This window comes from Lissotriton vulgaris, chromosome 5 (assembly GCF_964263255.1).
Source record: "Lissotriton vulgaris chromosome 5, aLisVul1.2, whole genome shotgun sequence".
NCBI classification, from domain to species: Eukaryota; Metazoa; Chordata; class Amphibia; order Caudata; family Salamandridae; genus Lissotriton; species Lissotriton vulgaris.
The window spans coordinates 284914332-284936459 of NC_141693.1; the positions used below are offsets into that span (position 1 = coordinate 284914332).

At 46.3% G+C, this 22128-nt stretch overlaps 1 long non-coding RNA gene across 1 annotated transcript; it reads left to right on the forward strand.

Annotated features, from left to right (window-relative positions):
• Positions 1 to 1385: 1385 nt before the first annotated feature.
• LOC147710711 (uncharacterized) lies at positions 1386 to 4794 on the forward strand. Its single transcript, XR_015295874.1, has 3 exons — positions 1386 to 1936; positions 2188 to 3928; positions 4072 to 4794. It is a non-coding gene; the product is annotated as an uncharacterized LOC147710711 (long non-coding RNA).
• The last annotated feature ends 17334 nt before the right edge of the window (positions 4795 to 22128 follow it).

Here is a 22128-nt window from a genome sequence, read left to right on the forward strand (position 1 = left end):
AGCTCATTCCTCTAAGTTCTTTGCTGTGCATTACTTTCCTATGCACATGGCAGTTCCTCCCTTACCAGATGCACTAAAATGTGAACTGCCTCTCTTCCATTGTTGCAGCTACTAATACCTGCTGATGTAGGCACAGCTGTCAGTTTGTCTCGAATAACCTAACAGCTGTCACTCCTTCGTTATTGCACCTACAACAGTCTCGCTATTTTTATTCCCTTGACAGACAGCTGTGTTTTCTTCAACATGCACATAACAGCTTCCCCTTCTCTCTGTCGTAGAGTAATGTGGAGTGTCATAAAGTAGAGTGGAATGGAGTGTCGTAGAGTGTCATAGAGTAGAGTAAAGTGTCGTAGAGTAGAGTGGAGTGGAGTGACGTAGACTGTCATGGAGAGGAGTGTTATGGAGTCTTGTGGAGTGTCGTAGAGTGGAGTGTTTTGGAGTGTCATGGAAGGGAGTTGAGTGTCGTAGAGTAGAGTGGAGTGGAGTGACGTAGAGTGTCATAGAGAGGAGTGTTATGGAGTCTTGTAGAGTGGAGTGTCGTAGAGTGGAGTGGAGTGTTTTGGAGTGTCATAGAATGGAGTTGAGTGTCGTAGAGTAAAGTGGTGTGTCATTGAGTAGAGTGAAGTGTCATAGAATAAAGTGGAGTGTTGTGGAGCAGGGTGGAATGTCGTAGAGTGGAGTGACATGTTGTAAAGTGCAGTGTCGCAGAGTGGAGTGACACAAAGTGGAGTGGAGTAGAGCGTAGTAAAGTGGCGAAAAGTAATGAGTCGTAGTGTGCAGTGGAGCAGAGTGGCACAGAGTGGAGGGGAGTAGAGTGGAGTTGTAGAGGGGAGTATGCAAAGTGTGGTAGGGAACTAGCATTACAGCGACCACATTTTCCATTAAAATGACCAATACATTTGCTTAGACATACAGGTTTACTTATAAAACTATATAGAGCACAAACAATCATGTATGGAAATGCCATCACCTACTGCATTGAACTGTTTGGATTATATGAAAATATTGGTTTCTAACATACTTCAGAATTACAAAAAAGAATTCTTAATTTCTACTTTCCTAATTCTGATATATTCTGAACTATCTGCACAGTTCATTTACAGACATTAAAATCTTGTTGCGTGCTACGTTCTTAAGCCTTTCCTGTCACAGCCCTAGATTGTCAGCTAAAGCTTCATGACTTTGAAGTCAGAGAAAGAAAAGTAAACACCAAGCTTCCTCAGAAGACAGAGCCTGACATTTGACCTCTGTCTTTAAATGCACAGCAAATGTGACACGATAAGAACAAAATGTAAAGGCCTATTTACAAAAAACGAACAGTTGTGAAAGAGTTCAGTAAACAGGCTATGCTCCATTGAAGGGACAAAGGCATGTGGACAGCCTAAAAAACAAGCATTAGAAATGCAATAGGTCTCGCAGCATTAGAGTTAGTGCATTTAGAATTGTTTATGGGTTTTTTTGTAAATCTTTAGCATGAGGTTGAGGGGTGAGTGAGGGTGAGTGAGGGTGAGGGGTTGAGGGTGAGTGAGGGTGAGGCTGAGGGGTTGAGGGTGAGGGTGAGTGAGGCGTTGAGGGTGAGGGGTTGAGGGTGAGTGAGGGTGAGGGGTTGAGGGTGGGTGAGGGGTTGAGGGTGAGTGAGGGTGAGGGGTTAAGGGTGAGTGAGGGTGAGGGTGAGTGAGGGTGAGGGTGAGTGAGGGTGTGTGAGTGAGGGTGAGTGGGGGTGAGTGAGGGATTGAGGGTGAGGGATTGAGGGTGAGGGATTGAGGGTGAGGGATTGAGGGTGAGGGGTTGAGGGTGAGAGATTGAGGGTGAGGGGTTGAGGGTGAGTGAGGGTGAGTGAGGGTGGGTGAGTGTGAGTGAGGGTGAGTGAGAGTGAGGGTGAGTGAGAGTGAGGGTGAGTGAGAGTGAGGGTGAGTGAGAGTGAGGGTGAGTGAGAGTGAGGGTGAGTGAGAGTGAGGGTGAGTGAGAGTGAGGGTGAGTGAGAGTGAGGGTGAGTGAGGGTGAGTGAGGGTGAGTGAGGGTGAGTGAGGGTGAGTGAGGGTGAGTGAGGGTGAGTGAGGGTGAGTGAGGGTGAGGGTGAGTGAGAGTGAGGGTGAGTGAGAGTGAGGGTGAGTGAGAGTGAGGGTGAGTGAGAGTGAGGGTGAGTGAGAGTGAGGGTGAGTGAGAGTGAGGGTGAGTGAGAGTGAGGGTGAGGGTGAGTGAGAGTGAGGGTGAGTGAGAGTGAGGGTGAGTGAGAGTGAGGGTGAGTGAGAGTGAGGGTGAGTGAGGGTGAGTGAGGGTGAGTGAGGGTGAGTGAGGGTGAGTGAGGGTGAGTGAGGGTGAGTGAGGGTGAGTGAGAGTGAGTGAGGGTGAGGGTGAGGGTGTGGGTGCTCCATTGGGCTCCCTCCCAAGTAAAGTCTGTCTTGAATGCAGGTAGCATGGGCTCATTACCGGCGGGTTCAGACAACTCAACAAAACTGTTCATTAAATAACAGTGTACAAGCTTAGTGGCTACTAAGCTTTATTGCATTCTCACAACCCTTGGCATCGGGCTGGTACAACCGACTGTAATCCAACCGTCATCACAACTGCTCAACATTCCAATAAGAATACAAACACTTTTTACTGCATCTAAACCACCTTCAAACAAGGATTCTGTTATGTGCACCAGGATAACCAATGCACTCTAATAGCAGAGAAGTAAGGCAGGAAACGAAATTTACATCAAGTGAAACACAACCCCAACCTTCTGTCCCATTGTAAAGGTTTTGTTGTCACCAAGTCAGTCGAGGCTATTATTGGTATTTGAAACCAGTGGTTCGTAATGAAGCAACCTTGTGATAAATTTGAGTCAATCGTGCTGTGGTGTTAGAGCAAGATTTAGTGAATGGGTTGACTTCACTGCATTTGAAGCCTTGCAAGTGGAATGCATACTACTGCCACAGACAAACATTTTAAACGACGAGAGTTGATTCATGTTCTTGCTGTTTTGGTGCATGAAATGCTCACGTGTTTAATTCATTGCTGGGGACGTAGTCTCTGAATGTTCATGGAGCACACGTGTATGTAGTGAGAAGGAAACATCGTATGGGTCGGAAAATCCTACTTAACTTTATTTTGTAGTACTAGTAACAGGCGCACCAGTTTTGTTGTAGTGGCAGAACACAAATTTACAGGCCGTGTTTAAATCTGCAGTACATAGCCTGCAAAACGTAATTGCGGATTTGCATAACATTGATTAAGTTGCTAAGTGACTCTGGGTATTGCCTTCGGATGTGGGCACAGTCCGTTTAGTACTAGAACTGTTTGCCTTTATTGGAGCATTTGGTCAGTGATTGAACACATTTTAGATTTTAATCCATCTGCAGCACCTTGCAAGCCCTTGTATCCTGCTCTATTTTTAAAGGGCGCCATTACATAGGATGAGCAATGCAATGCGCTTTTTGTCAAATCTGAATGTTGCAGCACAAAATAATTCCATAGTTGCCACTACTTACATGGCCGAAACGCGCATGGCACTGCAGCATTTGGCTGGTACGGCTTTATTTTAATTGAATGTATGTTCAGACCATACATTTGTTCCTTGCATAGTCTGCATGTCCAAGATGAGGCGTGCGTAGTTTCTACTAGGCCTCGCAGGTTAGAGCTCAATCTTGTTCTAGAATGTCTCAGACTCTTTGGAACGCTGAGGGAGGGGCGGAAGAGCCACGTCACGCGCTTGCCTGCACAAGGACCGCCACGTGCCCACACTCGAGACATTCACTTGCTAACGCGCGCAGCTGTGATCTTGTCCCGTGCCTGTAGACTGCGCACGCGCCGAGACGAAAAGATGAGCGCATGGGCGTCTCAGCGGCGCGAGGCCCGAAGGCCCTCTGCGGGGAACAGTGACGGAGGGTATCAGGAGTGGAAGGGGCTATGTGGCCTGCTGCAGTGCTGGCAGCGGAAGCAGGTAGGGATTGGTTGCGGTAATGTACCGTGACTAGAAATGCGACACGGCCCAATTGACACCAGAGTAACTGGATTTATATTGCTGAATACGGAAGACTCCCAGGGTTCAAAAAAGTGGTTGGCTTTCCGTCAGTTGGGAAGCAGGTAGGGATTGGTTGCGGTAATGTACCGTGACTAGAAATGCGACACGGCCCAATTGACACCAGAGTAACTGGATTTATATTGCTGAATACGGAAGACTCCCAGGGTTCAAAAAAGTGGTTGGCTTTCCGTCAGTTGTTAGACTAAATGTGCAAAACGGATCCTTAATTAGCAAGAACCTTGGTCTCCGACCTGATGGCCAATGCCTTATTGTTAACTGTTTCCGACTGATGTAAATAGACTGACTCGCTACACCCTGCCTTCGACGAACACTGCCTCCAGACTAGGCAAGTTTTTAGGGTCTACGTACTAACGAGACGTTTGCCAAGAAAAAAAATTAAACTCGTGAAAGGTTAAAACAGGAGGGAAGAGAGGGGAGGGGGGAGGAGAGCGAAAGGATCGGAGACACGGCGGGTAAAATAAACAAGACGGACGGACGGAAGACAGGGGAGGGGGGAGGAGAAATGCGACACGGAGGGGAGGGAAGGGGAGGGGGCGGAGCGGGGGCGGAGAGGGGAGAGGTAAACAAACACGGACGTGCACGCGCCCGTGACTTTTAAGGTCAATGCGCATGCGCATAAGCTTAATGCGCATGCGCATTGACCTTAAAAGTCACGGGCACTGCAAGGAATCGCCACGATTCCTTGCAGTTAGATAAAGAGTTGATGAGCCCCTATAGTCTCGCTTGCTCGATGCGCATGCGCATCGACAGGCGAGACCTAAAAAACAAGCCAGAAAATAGAAAGCAAGCGTGAGTTGCAAACCACAAAGCCAATGGTAATCGGTGAGCAAAATGCATTCTGAGGTCAGCTTACAGAATGTTCCCAGGATGTCTTTAGCAAACCAGACAGGAGCACTGTCCAGCGGTGGGTGCCATTAACAAAGGGTGGTGTGGTGGGTGGGTTAGGACAGGGGGAGGGGGAGAGCACCCGTGGGAGGGGAACAGGAGGCATGTTAATAATAATAAATAAAAAAACTTACCGCCTCCCGCATCGCTCCTGCTGGCATCTGGGACAGACTCCTAGATAATCCCTGGGCTACAGAGAAGCACAGGATTGGCCTGAGAAGGCAAGAAAGACGCCCTGCTCAGGTCATGGAGTCTGTGGGGTTTTCCAGCCTAGTTGTTTATGCAGCCGGGCTGGAGAAATCCAATGTTCATGTGTGTTTTGGTCAGCCTGAGACGGCCGGCAAAACACACAAGAGCACTTTAGGGAGTGCACAAGTACTCCTCCTCCACCCTTCCATGCCCCGCCCCTCCCTGCACAAGCTGGCTCAGAGCCAGCAAACAAAAAATAAAATGATGCTAGATCATCGTTTTATTTTTCGTTTGCTGGCTCTGTGCCAGGCAGTGGGGCGGTGCTCCTCCGCCATTGCGTAGGAGCTGCCACTGGCACTATCTAGTATGCTTCAACATCAAAATGAATAACAATTAACAGAAGGCAATATAAATTAATTTACCAGTCTTAAAATGATATAGAAATACTCAATCACATATTCCAATGACAATCTTTCAATTTCACTCATCATCTTGCATGCCTTAAACCTGTCAATTTATTATCAACGTTGCCACCCCTTTAACAGCAGTTGTTCATAAACTGATCTCACATTATAAAGAAGTGAATAATACTTTTTTTTCAAGTCAACCTTTTGTAATTACTTCTTGTTGTAGATTCCCGTGTCTGAGTGCTCACCACTCTGCCATCCGGGCCAGATCAAGCGCCTGAAAGGCTATCACTCATGCTGCTTCGACTGCGAGGACTGTCCGGCAGGGACCTATCAGAACCCAGGTAAGTATCTATTAGGGGATTTCTATAGAGGCTGGTAGAGATTCATAGCGCTTCTGCTGTTGTGGCAACTAATCCCTCCACGAGTAGCTGTCTAATTTTCAGTTTGTTAATATCTGACATTTCAATGTTTTCAGGATACTTATGTGTGACACTTCAGTGAGTTGTGTGTCACACTTTGAGTGGCACTTTATAATGAGTAGGAATATAATTGTTAAGGTAATGTAGTGATGTAAGGTATGCAACCTTTACAACACAACTTTTACCACGCAGTGCTATTACAACGCATGTATTACAACGAAAACCATTACAATGCATTACACTGGGGGGCGCTCTAGTATAAGGAATAGTTTTAATGTACTATCCAACACCTTCCCTAGTGTCCACGGGGACTGGAGTTGAAATAGTAAATTAAACTATTCACTATCCAGCACCCCCAAGTGTAATGCGCTGTAAAGGTTTTCGTTGTAATACTTGCGTTTTAACAGCATGCGTGGTAAAAGCATGCGTTGTAACGTCATACAACCGTGATCTATACTACTATTATAGAGGAAGAAATTTGAGGCTTTGAGGCGGGTAAACTGGGGAACCACAGCTCCATCCACACACCAGATACATCGTTGGAATCCTCAAGGTATGCAGATGGAAATAGGCTATATAAATTTTAAAAATCCGTTATATTTAAAAAAATTACATTTAAAAAAAAGTAGTCCCCTCGAAGTAGCGCCGGCCGCGACCTGCGTGCTGACGTCGTCCAGGAGCGCGAGGACCGTGGTGAGCAGCGGCAGACCGGCAGAGTGGTGAGTAGCATTGAACTGAGGAGCGGCGGCTAAGCGGCGGACATGGCGTGGGGGAGGAGCACTGACGAGCGGCACACAGGCGGTGAGCAGCAGCGGACCGGCGAGGAGCACTGAACTGAGGAGCGGCGGCTGAGGTAAGGCTCCGGGGGACAATGTCGGGGCAGGCGGGGGTCGAGGCACGCAAGGGACGGGGAGTTACAACAAATAAGCTCCGGGGGACAATGTCAGGGCAGGCGGGGGTCGGGACAGGCGGGGGACCCTCTGGCATAATTGTGCTCAAGCTCCCGACTCCCGCCGGCCGCTACATACTCTGTGAACTCCTACTCTTATCCCTGCAACCTCTGCTCATCCTCGCCTCCCTGCAAACAGAGCGCCAGAGCCCCAATTACCCAGAAAGCTCCCCAGTGCCTCAGGCGCTGCTGCTGCCCACCACTGCAACACTGGGCCTCTGGCATAATTGTGTGCGGTAAGCCTCTGGAGGACAATGTCAGGGCAGGCGGGGGTCGGGGCAGCAGGGGGACGGGGCGGACGGGGGCCCGGGCTGATGGCCAATGTTGGGGCAGGCGGGGGTCGGGGAAGCCTGATTGCTCCCGGACAAGGTCGGGACAGGCTGCTAGTGTAGGTATAAAAATTACCCTGTTCATCATTTTTGTAAGGCCTTTTCTAAACCACTGTAATGGTCTTAAAAGTGCAATAGAAGATCTGTAAGGCTTCTTTAAATTGCCTATGCCAGGTCCCAAATGAATCCCTTTTTTGAACTTGCATGAGGCAATTTGCAGATACGGTACCAAAATGTTGTTCCTGCTCTGTACTCATATGCTAGGGAAATATTTTGGATCAGGATGGTGAATGGCAGTCACCTGATTTCCAAAATAAATGCACACATCTGACATATAATGGTCGCTAGCATTTGCAGTTCAGCACCATTCCCCATAACCATTCGGTGGCTCTGTGTTATGAGTACCTTAAGCTCATCCGTCTTTCAAGAGAGAGCCGTGGGAATAAAGTGCCACTGTTTTTGCCCCTAAATGTGTACAGGCCAAAGGCTTGATTTAGAACTGAAGCTTAAAAGTAAAAACATCATCCCTGGAAGTACCAAACCCAGAGGACAGTCCACCATTGGCACCCATCCACACAATACAATCCCTAAGGTGAAAGAAATTCAGCGGATACCCACTCCGTTCCCCCGGATTGAGCAACTCCGCTAGAATCTGCAGGTATCCTACCATCACATAGCTTCAAAGCAGGAGCCAGATTGCTTGGCCACAAGATCACTTAGACAGTGCTCTGAAGTCACCTAGGTGGAACTCAGGGCTAGATAACTGTCTTTAAAAATATATTAACAAAAAATGTGGGTGTGAGGCCCTATCTTTCCCTCCCTTGTTGTTGCAGACCTGGAAACTTCTGACCAGAAAACTTCTGACAAAAGTATTCCAATTTTTCATTCCTCTGTCCCTCAGCCATTCTTCCGCACTGTAGCGCACAACAAATGGGCTTCGGCTTCTGTTGGACACTTCTAATGATTTCATGTTAAACTTGAAATTAAGAGTCAACCACAAAACATCCTTCATTGTGACTTTTGGTCCCAGAAACACGCGCTCACGTAGATTCACGATGTATGGTATGGACATTACAAAAGTGTCAAATTTTAACTATCTAGGAATGTTGCTGGTTGCACATTTTAAATGAGATAAACAGCGAAACAGAGATGACATAAAATGAAGTATGCAGCTGCGGCCATTTTTAAACTTAAGCAACATTCGGTGAAAGATCTTGTCTCCCTTTTCAAAGCAAAATGTATTTCACTAGGTACTTATGGGGCGGGATGTGGGGGTACGCCAACTGTGATCGATTACAAATATCTGGGAATAAATATATTTCCAGATTGTTGGTGGTTCCTAATAGCACCGCCTTTGCCATTACATATACTGAGGTTGGCCTCACGTTTATTGAAGACTAGCAGCCCGTCCCGACCTTGTCCGGGAGCAATCAGGCTTCCCCGACCCCCGCCTGCCCCGACATTGGCCATCAGCCCGGGCCCCCGTCCGCCCCGTCCCCCGGCTGCCCCGACCCCCGCCTGCCCTGACATTGTCCTCCGGAGGCTTACCGCACACAATTATGCCAGAGGCCCAGTGTTGCAGTGGTGGCCAGCAGCAGCGCCTGAGGCACTGGGGAGCTTTCTGGGTAATTGGGGCTCTGGCGCTCTGTTTGCAGGGAGGCGAGGATGAGCAGAGGTTGCCGGGATAAGAGTAGGAGTTCACAGACTAGGGAGCGGCCGGCGGGAGTCGGGAGCTTGAGCACAATTATGCCAGAGGGTCCCCCGCCTGTCCCGACCCCCGCCTGCCCTGACATTGTCCCCCGGAGCCTTACCTCAGCCGCCGTTACTCAGTTCAGTGCTCCTCGCTGCTCCTTCAGTCCGCTGCTGCTCACCGCCTGTGTGCCGCTCGTCAGTGCTCCTCCCCCGCGCCATGTCCGCCGCTCAGCCGCCGCTCCTCAGTTCAGTGCTCCTCGCCACTCTGCCGGTCTGCTGCTGCTCACCGCCTGTGTGCCGCTCGTCAGTGCTCCTCCCCCGCGCCATGTCCGCCGCTCCTCCTCGCGCTCCTGGACGACGTCAGCACGCAGGTCGCGGCCGGCGCTACTTCGAGGGGACTACTTTTTTTTAAATGTAAATTTTTTTAAGTTAACAGATTTTTTAAATTTATATAGCCTATGTCCATCTGCACACCCTGAGGATTCTAGCGATGTATCGGGTGTGTGGATTGGCGCTGTGGTTCCCGAGTTTACCCGCCTCAAAGTTCTTACTTTATAATAGTAGTATAGATAACTGAAAGTAGCGCCATTATTATTATGAGCTAAGATTTGGAGCTCCTCATTTACCAACTTCTCCCGCTGATTATTGGCAGATTGCATCAATCTTGATCATAGCAATAACATGGCATGGCTAACATATGTCAGGGCATCATTTTTGGATCTGGGAGCCCCCCAGCTTTTTTATTCTCCTAACGAGATTAGTGGGAATTCAAAGTCCTGTATCCGCTTTCTTTCCATGTCACACAGCAATCTGAAAATGTACAACAAGTCGTAGGCTATGGATGCAGTTTGTTATCCTATGGAGGAGCATAGCAGATTGAACCCTATTTAGTATGGATTTCCAATCAGGAATATAGATTATATTTGATTCGCCTCAGGCTGTGTTTTGTTTATTTTTGGTCGCTTTTCCACAACATGGTTGTTGGTTTCCACTCTTGCCCCAATGTCCCTATGATAACATGCGTTTGCAATCCACATTGCATTTCATGTTTTTTGCAGGTTTTTTTTACTGTCCCCGGAGTCCAGTTCCTATGTCCTATTTCATGCTCTACTAATTGTAGATCGGCCCGGCAGATCCTTAAACTGCTACAATGTCTGACATCTGAATCCGCTCCTCATGCTATTATTGGCTTTCTTCACCATGTCAGGTTTCCGCAAATTAACAAACCTTGAATGGTCATCTCCTAAATTGTGTTATTTGCCCATATGTTGTCATTATTCTGTGAATTATAGACACACTTTGATATGTTCACCTTTTTTAGAAATTTGTTTTTTTTTATTTAATTCAATATTGTGTGCCAAAATAATGATTGTATTTTGATTTGTTTTTATTGATTGTTTTACTTGTGTTCTTTTGTGCCCATTTTTGTTGGAGTAAGGTTTTACTGACTGTGATGGGGATAACGATAATGATATCCGGCAAGTAACCAGGTCGTTATCCCTACGTCCTAACGTCCTAGTCCCAGTCGTTTACTCTTGAAGTATACCAAAGCTGAACTGGCCAAAGAACCACGGTGCATATCAAGGCGGCGATACAAAACTATCGGTGCTTTTGCAGCTATTTTCTGTCGAAAAGCGGCAATAATTTTATCGCAATATTAGCAAGGTCACGCTACTGCGTGAATCCTTGCTTTAGCACCCTTTCCTGTAACGCCCACCTTTTCCGCCCTAATGAGATGCAAAGTGGGCGTTTCAGCTCAAAATAACTGGAGAAATGTCGCTAACCGACATTTCTCCCATTATCAATGGGCACACTAACAAGCATAGCAATAAGAAAAGTAGCGCTAACCTTGGTTATCGCTACTTTCCTTACACCTGCTTTTCCTTTGACTAAACAATGTTAGTCAATGGGTGGTGGATTATAGGGCTGAAACCACCCAGCCCTATCAACAAGGATATCGCCGTTTTCCATGGAACATCTCTGGAAAACCAGCGATGTTCCATGGAAAACATCGCTATCTCAGGAATATTTATCGCCATTGCACTCTGCGTTGGTAATACAGCGCTAGCATGGCGATAATTATCTGAGATAGCAGGCGATAAAATTCCTCACGCTAAGGGCGGCCAGCGATAAATATCGCTGTTGCTTGTTGATATGCCCCCACAGGAGTCACTATTACTGCAAAACAAATTTACTTTTAATTAGGAAGTAAAAAAAAAAGGAAACCAAAACGTAATAGCACTCTACGACCTAATCACTGATTCCAAAACTGCGATAAAATAATCTCTTTGTAAACCAATTCCCTGAATCTTGGAGCTATACCTCTTGTTGACCTGCCTTGCATATTCACAGGAGGTGGCTGACTGGTAGATTCGTGGGCTAGAAAAATAGTTTCTGTAATCCACCTGCTTATAGAAATGCTAGACACCTTAGACCCCTGGGTAACTTCACAAAAAGCAACAAACAGTTTGTCAGTTTTCCTGAATGCTTTAGTACATTCTAGGTACACCAAAGCTGCTCTATCGTCATCTAATGAATGAAGCAGGATCTCCTCCTGAAAACCGGATTACGGAAAAGGAAAGGTTTACAATGTCTTGCTCTCTGTGAGATAAAGTAAAAACCATAATTCTGGGGGTTTACACAATAGAGTCCCCAGTTCTCTAATCCTTCTAGCTGATGAAATAGCTATTAGCAAAACTTCCTTTGTTTGTAAACCACTTAAGGACCACCACACAAAGAGGTTCAAAGGGACTAGATTGAAGGGTTTTGAGGACCAAAGGGAGGTCCAAAGGAGGAAAGAAAGGACATACCACTGGCCTGGAGAGAGAAAAACCTTTAAACAATCTAGAGACTAGGTCTTCATTACCTGAGAAGCCTCCTCCAGGACCCCAAAAGGCCCTAATTGCTGCCCACTGGGTATTCAATGTAGCAACAGCTAAGCCCTTATTGAAACCATGACTGTACTAATCTCACAGGCAGTGACAGAACTTTGTCTTTCAAGACACTACTTCCAGAAATTCTCCAAGTGTCTGTTGTAAAAAAGACAGAGTGGAAGGACCCCTAGAGTGCTGAATTATTGCAGTTAAATGGTCCAGAACCACTTTCTTACTTAAACCCTCCTTTCAACTTCCAAACCGAAAGTGTCAGATGAGGGAGGGGTAAGGGTCCTTGTTTCGCCAAAGAAGAGGATACATTGGGATCTTCCAATGAGGTAAAATGGACATCAAGAGAAGTAGAGGGAGCTAGGAAACCACTACCACTATCTCCGCTTCTTCCCTCTGAACTCTTAGTAATAGCTTGGGAATGAGTGGAAAGGGTGACAAGGAATACGGGTGTTTCTGGGGCCCAGGGGTTGTTAAGTCATCCACCCCTATGTCCCTGGAGTCAGGTTTTGAGTACCAAACCTCTTTAGCAGAGCACTGGCAGGGGAAGCAAACAGATATACAAATGGATGACCAAATCTGCAACACATTCTCTTGAATGTCTGAGGAGTCAGGTTCATATCCCGTGAGGATACAAACCTTCGACTTAGAACATCTGCTTGAACATTGTCCTCCCTCCTGATATCTTGGGCTGAGAGGGATAGAAGAAATTTCTCAGCCAAAGAGCCTATCTTCATTGCCACCTAATTCAAGATCTTTACCCCCGTCTGTTTATATATAGTTCACGGTAACCTGATTGTCCATTCAAGCCGAAACAGGTTGATGTTTTTAAGACTCTTGGAACGCTTTCACTGCTTCCCATTTGCGGACAGTACTGTCCAATTTTAGGAGGGTTGCTTCTGTTTCCAGGACATCGTCCCTGGGGTTGCTCCCCTGGCTAGCATCTGTAGTGGGGATGAGAAGAGGGTTCCGATGTAATGGGAATCCTTTGCTAAGCAAAAACCACCTGTCACATTTAGAACCAAAGATATTCTTAAATAGGTCCCCGTTCCTTGTTGATGAGATGGAACTTGGATTATAGCAACTTGGGTTTGGCAGAAAGACTTCAAGTAGGAACGAGCCCAGCTTCTCGAAGAACAGACTGAAATTTTATCTCATAACCCCTCTCCAAAATCTGAAGGACCCGGGAGTCTTAAGTGGATTACTTTCAACATTCCAGAAAGTGCGCAATCCTCCTTCCTACAGACCAATATTGGCAATTTACGGCATAGTCAGGATCTCTGTGACTTTCCCCCTGCAGGAGATCAGCCCTTTGGATCTGGTTTCTTGAATTATTTCCCTTTTAGTCATCTTGAACCCTGATTATATTGCCTCCCGGGGGGGTTGCCTGAAAGACTTATTTGATTTGATTCCTGTCGATGAAGGACCTGTAGACAGGGATTGTCAAAAAGATAAGGAATGCTTTTCTCCTTGAAAATGTCATGAAGTTTCTCATCCAATTCAGGACCAAACAGCTTAACTCCCTCAAAAGGCATTCAAAGGGCAGTATTCTTCGGAGGACAATCCGTATGCAAGTCTCTAAGAAAATATTTCTCCTAACCGTAATTATCGCTCATTCAGACAAAGCTGTTGCTCTTACCACATCAAATGAGATACCAGAAATAAATTCAGCTTGTTTTTCCAGATTCTCAAGGATGGCTGAGCATTCTTCACCGTCTTGAATCTCCTTAAATAGCTCCTTAAAGTCTGGTAGCATGGACTGGCTGTCTTAAGTTCCATAAATCCCTGGTCGCATTGCTAAATTGGAACCTTCATATGGAGGATCAGTCTTTCTATCTGTGGAATCTTTGCCCACATTTTCTTCTGTCATGGGCGTGCGGCCCACTAGACTAGCAACCAAGAAATCCACTGATGCTGTATCCAGAATTTTTTTCTCAATATCTTCCAAGGGGTATAGTTTGGACATGAAGCGAGGCATTACAATCTTGTCTGGATTTCTCCATTCCCTCAAAAACACATCAGGCACATGTTGGTGAATAGGTAAGGCTGGCTTATGAGCCTTTACAAGCTACCTTAAAACCAGTTCCGAAGAACAAGAAGGCATGTCCTCAGAAGGGATCCCCATATTCATACCGAACCTAGAGAGAATTTCAGGCAAAATATCTTTATCAATGTATTTGCCTTTGCGGTCAGCTGTTTTCATTCCTGATGAGGTAGGATCAAGAGTCTGTTTATCAGTCTTCTTGGAGGTATCCTTCATCTGTCCCAAAGTGCCCAGGAGAATTTTTTTTAACTCTTTCCTCAAAAGAGTCATCTATTTCAGAACCCCTTGATATCTTAGATCGCTTGCTTATAGGAGATCTGGAAGACAACTCACTCGCAACAGTAGAGTCTAGGTATCTAGACTTCCATTGAGACTTCCCAATGCTGATACAGACAGGATAGAAAACAATATGATGCCAAACAGAGTAGTGCCACAAAGCGTACCCACAACATAGTCAAATTAACACTTTTCTATTCCCAGAGCTTCCTTAAAACCCTGGAAGCAAGAAGCACTGGAAAGTGAAAGCAGAAACAAGAGTACAAAGCTACCTCTCAACTCATGCTCCAGTAGAACACTGCTCGCACACATGCGCCTACCCTCCTCCTGGAGGAAAGCTTCTAAAACATGAACCGGTCGCGCAGCCCTAAACCAGCGACTGTTACTATGCGCAACTATCATGCAATGGCTAAACGCCCTTGACAAAGATAAGTAAGAAAGAGAATGTATGCTGTCTAAGAGTCTATTTCCCCTAATGCCCAGCATCTGGGAAATAGATTTTATATTGCTATCCAACACCCAGAAGGATCCCTGCTTACTTTGCGTATGTCGGTGTTGCGGCCGCAAATGACAGACTGCCGCACCGACATCCAGCAAGGTGCGGTCATGATCGGTCTAAGATGCATGGATCCGCTCCCAACGTCCTGATCTCAGTCATGAGGCAGGAAAAAAAACAGGAAGAGGAAGGGCCTGGCCATGTATTATGCCATCCCTTAAGAGTCAGACCGTTTCATGTCCTCTCCTACTTCCTGGTTTTAGTTCTGCAGAGAGGTGGGATCACCTTATGAGTCAATGACTGGGATGTGAACTTAGGACCTAGGGATAATACACTATCAGTACCCGCGGGAAAGAGCGGCAAAGAAAGTTGAGGTAGGTGGCCGGATGTCAGTATTTTTACAAATATGGGAAGTTTATTGGGGAGAGGATGAAGAGGCGGAGGGCATCAGGATAGAAGGCATTTTTTCTTCTTTAGTAATTTAAAATGAAGGAATGGAGTTGGGAAATGGTGGCAGAATGGCAGTTACCTATTCGGTATGTTTAGTGTAAAGGTGCATAGGAGGGATGGAGACTGGCATGGGTTCGATGGCAAGGTCATCTGAATCCCATTGGTGTTTTGAAGGAGGGCACATTTTGTCCCACTGCTGCTGTTCCCTTCAATGGTTGTTTTTTTAGTGCAGCTTGTTAGAAAGACTACTGCTGGCCCCATATACAACACTAAGGGGGTCATTAGGATCGCGGACGGACTTGCGTCCGTCCGCGACCCCAGAGCAGGAGGGAACCTCCGCATGGCATGCGGAGTTCCCTCCTGTGCAATTAGGATGAGACCGCAAGGGTTGCGGTCACATCCTCTATTTTTAACATTGCTGTGGGTGGAGCTTCAAGCTGCACCCGCAGCAATGTTAAAAACGCACGCATTGCATTTGTATGTAGAAAGTGGCAGGCACCGCGCGGTGCCTGCCGCTTACTGCATACAAATGCAGGGGGGTACCATAGGTACCCCCCATGTTCTGCCCCCACCCCCCCTTCACCTAGGGGGCCCACAACGGGCCCCCGCAGTGAAGTTACACATGCTTTTCCACGGTGGAAAAGCTCCCGCGGAAAAGCATGTTTCCATGCACATCCTAATCTGGCTGACTGTGTCTGAGAGACACCATCACCATATTAGTGCCTTTCCGCCGCGGTTGTAAGCCAACCGCGGAGGAAAAGCTGCGGACGGAAACCAGGACCCACCAGCCATCCTAATGTGGTGGTGGGTCTTGGTGGGTCCGCAGAGGATTTTCCGCATGCTCCAGACCGGCGGTGGCTTCCGCCGGCCCGGAGGATGCGGAAAATCCTCCATCCTAATGACCCCCTAAAGGTGCAAATGAGTAGCTAGCAACAAGAGGGATGTTTGACATCTAGAGGTTCTGAGGGAAGCCCATACAACTGGAGGTTTGCTCTTTTTATCTATTTCACTAAGAACCCTTTAGTGGAAAGCAACCAATATTTTGAAAGTGACTCTCTTTACTTATGTATATCTCCCTTTGTAGGACCAGCAACTAAAGAATGGATTGTAAACGAGTGTGCAAAACATTCAGCCCACAAATTGCATGCTCAACTTGGGTGGTCGCAATAGACTTCTTTTGTAAAGAAGGCTGCCTAGCTTTAATGGTGTGAGGAGACATACAGCAAAAGGTAGCGAGCATCAGCTGTATTAAATACACTGACATTTACTGTATGCAGGAGAAAAGAGAAGGGGGACATGTATCAAAAATCCATTTTGCATTCCCTAAATAGTGAATTTTAGGTAATCGCTATTTAAAGAATGCACAATGGTATGTAAGAAAATAGCAATTGCCTAATAGCGATTCCTACGGAGTCGCAATTGCAATTAGGTAAACACTATAAGATAATACCACTCTATTCATTCCTATGGGCCTAAAGGTCCATTGGTTTGAATGGTTTTGCATTACCTAATTTGAGATTACCTAATTGGTAATCACAAATTATGTATTAGGTAAGCAAAGGTGCCCGGGAGCCTATGGCCCCCCTGAAGCACACCGCCCCCCAAAAAAAAGTGCATATGTAAAGTGCAAATATGCCTTAGCAGCATCTGTGCACTACTTGGTGCTTTGAAAAATGCTTTTTTTTGCGCATTTTCAAAAATTGCACATGGTTACCATCAACTTGGAGTCGATGGTATTAGCATTTCCTAAATGCACAGTTTGCATTTAGAAAATGCTTGGTACTAGTGCTTAGAGAATCACAAATTGAGATTCTCTGTTTGTAGTCGCAATTTTAGGTAATTGCAAAACATTGCTATTACATAAAATGCACTGCCAAAGTCTTTCATATATCTTGAAAGGCTATTTTGCATTCGCAAACAGCCGAATTTAGTGATTCGCACCGTTTGTGAATAGAAAATTATTTCATACATGTGGCCCATGGTCCTTAAGTAGCAAGCAAGCAATGGCACAAAAGGGAAGATGTGGCAAAACCCTACCCACTCAGAACCCCTCCTTTACTCTCCACCTCTACTCTTATAAATCTCTTCTACCTTTGGAATGTGACACAGTATCTTCTGTACTATCTCCCACAAACCACTAACACTGACCTGCTGTTCTGTGCATTTTGAGATATGATGGAACAAAGATAGGGGTTCAAAGATGATTGGCGTTTTATGTGTTTGCTGTTTATTTTCAGATCAGGACAAGTGCTTGGAGTGTCACCAAGATCAGTGGTCTTTGCCGAAAAGCGCAGCCTGCAGTAACCGCTCAGTGGTATATTTGGCCTGGCCAGATCCGGTGGCATGCACACTCTCTGTACTGGGGATCTTGGGTCTCATCATCATCGTGGGCACCGTGTTCATCATCAAAGCCCATCTAGACACCCCAGTGGTAAAAGCTGCTGGTGGCAAACTCTGCTACCTCATGCTGTCTTCACTGACCATCACATGCATTAGCATGGGACTCTTTGCTAACAAGCCCAGCATGATCCTTTGCAAAATCCGCCAGCCTCTATTTGGAATTAGCTTCACTGCCTGTTTGTCCTGCATCCTGGTTAGATCATTCCAGATTGTATGCATATTCAAGATGGCGGCCCGGCTGCCCAAGGCCTATGACTACTGGGTGAAATACAACGGTCAGTACATCTTTATCGCTACAGCCACATGCGTGCAGGTCACCATCTGTGTCCTTTGGATGTTGTTTGATGCACCAGTACTAGAGTCTGACTATGAGTTCTCATACCAAGAGATCTACTTGGGGTGTAACGAAGGTAATTTCATTGGCTTTGGTGTTATGCTCTGCTACAACAGCCTTCTCTGTGTTGTGTGCTTCATGTTTGCATTCATGGGCAAAAACCTACCCAAAAACTACAATGAGGCAAAGTGTATCACCATCAGCATGCTGGCCTACTTCATCTCCTGGATCTTCTTCATCCTCACCTATTCGACAGCACGGGGAAAGTACGTCCCTGCCTTCCAGGTCGTTGCTGTCCTTTCCAGTACCTATGGTATTCTTGGGGCCTACTTCTTTCCCAAATGCTACATCATCCTCTTTCAGCCTAAAAAAAACACCACTGCCTACTTCCAGACCTGCATCCAGATGTACACCACCAAAAAGAGGGAAGAGGTGGACTAGGGCTTAGTGGTTTACAGACACCACAAGGTTCACATCTCACTGTGCTCTGTTGGTGTATTTAAGTGGCAATACTTCAAACTGTCAACATTTTTGTCCCTATCTGGTGGGAGACATCTTTGACATTTCCTGTTATTTAAGTGGCATGATGTTGTCTTCCCTGTAGGGGATGGGTTCTTTGCTCCTTAAGATCCTAGTTCAGGTGAGGGGAATGTGTCCCATAATTTGTAGATCCTAAAATCTTCAAATGTGGTATCATTTATTAGTAGATACATCCATAATTTCTAATTACAGTCAAACCAACTGAGAAAAAAATCATTTGGATCACTATGAAAATGTGGCAAGGATCCGGGTCTCCTTGACCTATGTTAGACTGAAGTCTACCCGTATAAAGAAAGGTATTGCGTTTGTTTTAATATGTTGTCGACCAAATTAGGACCTTAGAACATTTCATTCTTGGTTTGTGATTAATTATTACAAGTTGAATTAAATAAGAGATATGCCAAATACAGTGTCTTGCACATGATATTGAGCACCCTACTCTAAGGTCTGACATGGCGCTAAGTAGTTGTCAGCTACCTCCATGCTCCTGCACTGTGTAGTAGGACTACATCAGCTCAGCGCTGTCCTCTTTTACTACCCCAATAGCTGGGACCACTGCCTCACTCACATTTAGTTTCCTTAGCCTAGCCTTAGTATCGCTTCTGTCAATGCACAAATGTCTGCTCTTCTATGCGTACTGCTGACATTTACCCACAGACATGCATTGTTTTTTATAATTTTTAATAATTCACAAATATATGAGATCTGTATAGAGCCTTTTAAGAGTCCTTCTCCAAGCACTCTGCCCTTAAGTCTAACTTTAACACCTCTGTCTATTACTAATGAATCTAAAATCAGCCTGGTCTCCTTTATCGTTTATTTCTATTTTCTCACACTCGTCTACCCGCTGTCTACATTTGTATCTTGGGTTGTCTTGCCTATTAAACTTCTCTTCATAATCTTCCTGCTGTGATTTAATGAGGGTTCTAAAAACCATTATGCTTGTTCTCACCTCTAGAACCTCTATATTTGTGTTGAATGGTCACTGCAGTTTGTATTTACTTCCCTCAAATACATGTTTGATGCACTAATAAGCTTCCATAATTTCTAGTTTTGAGTTGTTATGTTGATTTATATTATTGGCTCTGATGTATCCAATTAATACTATTTTTATGATTGTGTAATGTTTATGAAATATGGAAACTCCCTTCAAGCCTATAAATAGATCAGTTTTGATATATTATTCCATCATTGCAAAGTCAGTTTTCTTAAGGCCATGGCATCCCTCAATGTATGCACAAGTCAAATTGTGGCCTAGAAAAAACCATGCTTTATCCCTCCCCTGTGACAGTAATCTCACTCAGTATAAGATTAGGGCGGCGGGCACTGTAAAGGCAGTCACTTGCCTGTATAGAACGATTCAGGAGGATACACTGCAACCACTGGGGACCCTGAAGACCCGGTGGGAAGAAGACCTGGGGATTCCCAGACCACAGGTACCAAAAGTTTCTAGAAACGCTCGATTTCAATTGATGCCTACCTTTCCCTACACAGATCAAATATGACCCAAAGCATATCAACACATCATTTCTCGCCTTAGGGGCGGCAGTGGGAGATGTGGGATAGTGGGAGCAGAGTTGAAACATACGTTATGGGATGCAGGGGCGGCTCTAGGTTCATGTTGGCCCTGGGCAGGAAGCGTAGGTAGGGGGCCCCGGAAGAGGGGGTCTGGGCGGGGCGGAGCGCGGAGGCCAGTGAAGAGGGGGGGGGTCAGGAAGTGGAATAGAGCCAGAGGCCACCAAATCCCTGCCAGGGGCCGCCACACAAATATGTATCCATCCTCAGAGGATTATTATATTAAGGATACATATTGATATGGTGGCCCCTGGGTTTTGGTGGCCCTGTGCAGGTGCACAGCTTGCACATGCCTAAGGCCGGCCCTGTGGGATGCCCAACATTGGTGCCTTACTGGGAGGAGGTCACAGCAGTAGTAGTGAATACAATCTCGAAGGAGAGCCCCTGCACAATGGGTCATTGGATACTAAACTGGTTCCCTCATACCGCCAAGACGAAGGTAACAAGCAAATTCCGGAATTTTGCTATTATCCTAGGAAAGCGTGAGATTACGAGGAACTGGAAAGCCCCTAGAGGGCCTAAAATAGTAGGATGGTGCAAGGAACAAAAGAAATGGGCAGGGTATGAAGGGGAAGTGTTACTTAGAGAAGCTAAGAGGGGAATCCGCTCCATGGAAATAGTTAGGGCTTGGGAGACACTACTAAATTCCTTGAAGAACCCAGACCCAGATACTCGAGACCCCACTCCGTAGGGCTCACCAGTGCTAACTCCCACTCCGCCCTGATCATCCATATTTCATTAGTGGCCCCCATTGTATATTCATCCCCCTCAGACTGTGTAGGATGCGCAACTAGCATTGTACTGGGAGACCTATAGTCTGCTTGCCCTCATTACATACGTGTTGTAAGCTGAAACCGACTCATGTGGGAGGGTGTGGGGGGGTGGTAGAGGATTGGACATGTGATTGTTGCTTTTATAATGCTATGCTATGTTACAGATTGTGGAATTGCCTGATTTATAAAAAGGCCTATGAGGCGCTGTCGCCCCAAGTAGATAACTGCTGTAGTGTTGACAAAACCTTCAATAAAATTTGTTTGAAAAAAATAAGTTCTTTTACTCAGTTTGTGAAACCAATGAGTAATCTTTACTCACTCAGTAGGCTGATGTTGAGGTCCGACTGAATGCTAGAACTGACATTCCCAGATCTTTAACGTCAGTCACTTGCCAGGCTGCTAGGACGTGTCCATGATTCTTACCTAGGGGCAGATTTACGACTTCTGGCGCACCTTTGCTAACCAGCAGAGATGCGCCAGAAGAGTTGCGACGCATCTGCCCACCAGTGCGCCACTACTGAGGCAGCGCATTTCCAAAGCGGCGCACCGTGGTGCTCGGATGGACAGATGTGTGACGCATCCCCGGTGGAAATTCGGCGCATTGCTGGAGTTGCGTTGCAAGCTCGACGCAGCTCCAGCAAGGCTCGGGGGTGCCCTATCTGTAACATGCTGCGTCAATCCTTACGCCTGCTTCAAGCAGGCGCAGAATTTTGATGCAGCATGGGCCTAAAAGTGACTGAGTGAAATCTTGTAGATTTCACTCCGCCACTTTTAGGAGGCGTTCCTGCACCGGAACGCCCCCCCCCTGTGCCAGAACGCCTACATGTGGCGCAGGGCTTTACAATGCGACGCATCTCCCAGATGCGTCACATTGTAAATAACCCCGCAGCATGGCGCTGGCTTTGCGCTGCCGCTGCGTCACAGAAGTGGCGCAACGGCAGCGTAAAAGAGGCGCAAGGGGCTTGTAAATCTGCCCCCTAGTCTTTTAGAAGACCTGGCAGGTCTAAACATCTCCCGGCTTCTCGACAAAGGGAATTTGTATTTGGAAAACATCTTGCCAAAGACAAGTAGAAATGCACCAAGCACCCGATTCTAGGGAAGAGCATATGCTATGATAATTAGATGTCATGCTTCGTAACAGGCGGTGCAGATAATGGATGAACAAATGAATATAATACTTATAAAGCGCTTGATCACTCAACAGGAGCATCCTGGCGCTAGCCCAAAAAACACCAATACGGAAAGGAAAGTAATAACCGAACAGTGAACAAATAGAGGAAAATGTACATCCGAACCCCGCTATACAAAGTATCCGGCATCTGATACCCCCTAATTAAGAAAACTGAGGCTTCAGAGAACGATGAGGTCTCTGCACCTGGACAGGAACAGCTGCATCTTTTAGTTCCTGGATCACCAAGGTTTGGCTTAGCTTTAAAAATCAGGGAGGGGGGAGCT